The sequence below is a fragment of the Dipodomys merriami genome, unplaced genomic scaffold, assembly GCF_024711535.1.
Source record: "Dipodomys merriami isolate MVZ:Mamm:240054 unplaced genomic scaffold, mDipMer1.0.p SCAF_6, whole genome shotgun sequence".
Lineage (NCBI taxonomy): Eukaryota > Metazoa > Chordata > Mammalia > Rodentia > Heteromyidae > Dipodomys > Dipodomys merriami.
In genome coordinates, this window is record NW_027206179.1 from 3,947,889 (window position 1) to 3,952,408 (window position 4,520).

General features: G+C 38.8%; 1 non-coding gene across 1 annotated transcript; it reads left to right on the forward strand.

Annotated features, from left to right (window-relative positions):
* Nucleotides 1–3,919: 3,919 nt before the first annotated feature.
* LOC138814430 (small nucleolar RNA SNORD35) lies at nt 3,920–4,005 on the forward strand. Its single transcript, XR_011368005.1, has one exon. It is a non-coding gene; the product is annotated as a small nucleolar RNA SNORD35 (small nucleolar RNA).
* The last annotated feature ends 515 nt before the right edge of the window (nt 4,006–4,520 follow it).

Sequence of the window (4,520 nt, forward strand, 5' to 3'; positions counted from 1 at the left end):
GATGAACATAAGTGTTGCCTACAATGTTTAGAGCCTCTGAGAGCAATCTATACCAATTTGGCAGTCACATCTTAGTTTAATTTGAGGAATTCTTTTTTATTTTTTAGTTTGAGGAATTCTTTGGACAAAGTAGTTACTGTTTTTCATTCTACTGCTTATGTAAGAGTCATATCAAATTCCCAACAAGACTTCCTAAATTTTCATTCTAATTTGGATATTTTATTCTTCCTCCAGTGTAATGTGTCATTTATGATATCATACTTTCTAATGATTACATTATCTATTGTGATTCTTCCTTTCTTTTTCCTGTCTCAATTATTCTTCTTACCTATGCTATATTGTTGCTTGCATATCACTATATTCGTAAGGCTGCTAGTATCTGAATGTTTTGCTGTGGAATGTTTCCATTCTTTCATTATGGTACTTCGATTGTATTCTCTGGCCTAGCTGTGTTTTTTGTTCACAATTTTCTATTTTGCTATATTACTGCGTGCATTTCTTCAGAAAATCTCTCCTTCTCTCTCTTCTCTTTTAGAGCAGGATGTTAATGTGTTTCAGTTTCCAAGAGGAATCTTTAAAGGTATTTTTTTGAGAAAAGAAATGTGAGTGAATCAATATAACTAGAGCGTCTCAATGAGCAGCTGTAACAATAGTTTGCTTATTGGTCATTATTTCTTATTGAAGGCCAAAGATACAGAGTGCCAAGCATAGCCTTGTCATCCCAGTCTCTATGAATCCTCAATATTACTTTGGGAGGAGAAATGGAATCATTTATAAGAAGAGAAAAAGCTCCCCAAAGAGAGGACAAAAACATTAGATAGGCTCAGACTCCCGTATCTCTCAATGTTCTTTAAAATTCTACAAGAACAGGAATGACTCAGATGAGTCACTTAAGAAATCAGAAGTGCTGAGAAGCTTGAAGTGAGACTGTTGTCATGCCACCACTGCATTATACCGTCAGGAGTCCAAAGGACAATTAAGCTCATTTTGCTGACTAGAGATCTTGACATCATTCAATGCTGTAACTGTGGGTCAGTGGAGTGATGTCACCCATGCATGCACCACAGAGACACACACAGCGCCGTATGTAATTCTGCTGGGCCATTGCTGGAAAACATAAAAACATATGCACAGAGACAGAAATGTGTGGAAGCCAAACAGATCATTCCATTTACACTGACTCATAGAGGAGAGTTCTCACTGTTCTGTAAGCATTTACTTTTGTATTGAATGGCATTGTTGGATTAGTATGTATACAACACAGGGGTACTGATGAATTTTACTATCATAAAGCTTTAACGAGAACCTGAACAGCCTAACCACAGAAAAGAAATGAGTGTTAGACTTCCATGTCAAATGCCTACATCAAGGATCATGAAGATGTATCTGTTGTCCACTAGAAAATAAGAACAAGGAAACTTCAGATCCAATCACTTTTTGCCCTTTATGAAGTGTAATCTTACCACTTTTTGTTAATAATAAATAGATAGTTGCCCTTATACATTCATCATACTCTAATGGTAAAGGAAGTAATTATTGAGTAATTTGTAAGGAAAGAGTATAAGGTACAAGGGACATGTTACTGGGCTCTCAGTGAAATAAAATGCATGTTTTACCTTGTCAAAGAGGACAACTTACCAGAATTATTTTGATCTCATGTCTTTTGTCCATAATCAGGTAGTCCAATGCAAACACACGTGTAACAGTTTATGTCTAAACACTTACGAGTTACATTAAAATCACTCATACTTAGCTGAGCACCAGTGCCTCAGGCCTGTAAACTTAGCTCCTTAGAGAACTGAGATGTGAGAAGCATGGTTTCAAGCCAGCCTGGAGCAGTAAAGTTCCTGAATCTTTTATAGCCAAGGAACCAACAAAGCCAGAAGTGTATTTGTGGTTCAAGTGGTAGAGCACTAGCTTTACACAAAAACAATGCTCAGAAACAACACCCAGACCTTGAGAACAACAATCAGAACCAGCACCAAAACCCCCCATAAGAACACAATCTTACATTCATTTCTTTAGCAAAAATGTAAATTCCCTGTGAAGTAAAGAAAGATGAAGCATATGGAATAAAAAGACAACACAGGTCATAGCTGGGCAAAATAGGAATTTCCAAATAATGTCAACAATGCTTTTTTAACAACTGAGGTACAGAACTTTACTATCATTGTGATAGTCCATTTTCAGTATTTAGAAAGAGTTTAGAATAATGGAAGTATTTTAGTTTGAGGAAGACCTCAACAGGAAACAGAGCCAATATTCTATCGGTAGAAAGAAAAAATGATTACCCATTCTTGTAACCAAGCATAACTAAGTATGTATAAATCTTGGTGAACTCTGATGGTCAGACAAGTGGTGAAATAATTTTTACTGCTCTGTCATAACATCTGGCTACCCAAAACAATGATGTTGGTATTTATGATTAAGAGGTGATATTTCCAAGACGCTTCACCCATCAAATATATCAGTACTTACTGGGTAGAGCTAATTCTGTCTTTAGACATAACCAAGGGGTCAAGAACCAAGGACATTTTCAAGCTTAGTGTCCAAAGAACCTTGAGCCTTCATCCTCAGGACTGACAGACCAGGAGCTGGCCTCTGTCCCTGAGGATACAAGCATGGAACCCACACCTGTCCTAGAGATGCTCAAGTGAAGGAGGGAAAGGATGGACTTATCATTGACTTCCATAAGACCTTGGGAAAATCAATGCGCAGCACTCACAATTAGTCAATTTGTGTATCATATTGTACCAAATCTCTAACAACTCTCAAATAGAAATGGAAGAAGAAAAAAGCTAATAACAGCCACACTAGATTTTGGAGGGACTTCTTTGGCTATGCTGGTAAAATATAATGTGTCCTTTCTTCCACTGCTTTATTTTCTGCTTAATTTTTAAGATCCAGTGGTGTTCATTCTCCACTTGATTGGACTACATTACATATCAAAACAGTGTTAGTGTTTTACAATGAGATATGACAAAGTAAACAAGTCCCAAGAAACAAAGAACGTCTTCTTGTCATATCATTTCTAGATGACTCTATATTCTGGGCCCTATATATGGTATGTACATGCACATCTGAGGGAAGCTAGGAGGGCAAAAAAGTGGAGGAAAATGGGTGAAACAATAGACAGAGGGCCCATCGGCAGCACTGGTCATTGATGAAAGTGAACTAAGCAACTCAAGAGTGGTGATGGGAGGGAGGGAATGGGAGAGAAAGAGGAAACAGCTGATACTGAGCAAAAGGAGAGAAATGTTCATATCACACGATTTGGAAGAAGCAGTTTGTGGTATAGTGTGTAGAGTTCATAAGCTTTGTAGATCAAGACAATGACAAGATGCATTGTGAAGGTTAAAATGTGTTAGTGACTTTAGCTAAGTATCACTATGCCACAATACTGTGAATTTTATGTAATTATTTAACCTCAATAAAGAAAAGTGTTACTGTTTAGAATACTGACTATAACATTGAGCAATAAGTATTAAAGTTTCACATTCTTGTGGAAATCCATTAGTAAATTCACTATTAATTTCAATATTGTATACGTAATCTCTTTTTCATGTCAGACAACAGTGGCTCCCTTAGAAGGCTGAGATCTGAGGATCGCAGTCCAAACTAGCCTGGACAGAAAAGTCTATGAGACTCCATCTCTAATACACAAGTAAAAATATGGGACTGAAGGCATTTCTCAAATGCTAAAATGCCACTTGTGAATAAGAAAGCCAAGAAAGGAAGCTTGGGGCCTGATTTCCAGGGCTGCTGCATACAAACACACACACACACACACACACACACACACACACACACACACACAGGTTTTATCCATATTGAAAATATGTTGATTTTTTTATTCCCTTTTCTTTCCACCAACCAACTCTGAAAATGTCAATCCTGTCTTTAAATTTATTTTTTAAAATGCAAATGATGTCTTTTCTCACGATGGTCTATGGATGCCACTGTGGGCAGTGCCAATTATGCCAAAGGTTCAGCAGATACCAGGGGATAAAAAGGGGAAGGGAGAGAAAAGGGGAGATAGAGGGGGGAGAGAAGGAGAGAGAGAAATACCCAATATGTTAAAGTCATACATCATTAAATGAAAAACAGCCTAATATGTGTGATTTTCCCACACGTGGCAGGTGTGACACCCCAACCCAGAGAGGGCCTGGAATAGTAGGAATAGGCTCTGGATCCCACCAGTGATTCCTGGGCCTGTTGATCAGGATCTGTCCCATATTGGTGCTGCTGAACCTGGGCCCAGACAAGGGCAAGACCTTGCTGTATTCAAGAGCCAGTTGCAGCCCCTCATGCTCAAGGCCTTGGTCTCCTTCCTGATGATGCTCATTGTCCCATGCCTCAAGGGATGCTGGGACTATCCTTCCTCTTCCAGAGCAGGACCCTGAGCCTCATCTTTCCCCAGAGGGGTCAAATCATGCCCAGGAGCTGGGTATCTGGGACACAATGTTTGTTATGTGTGGGGATGTTCTGATGCACACAGTGAGGTCTGCGCCCTAGGTTAG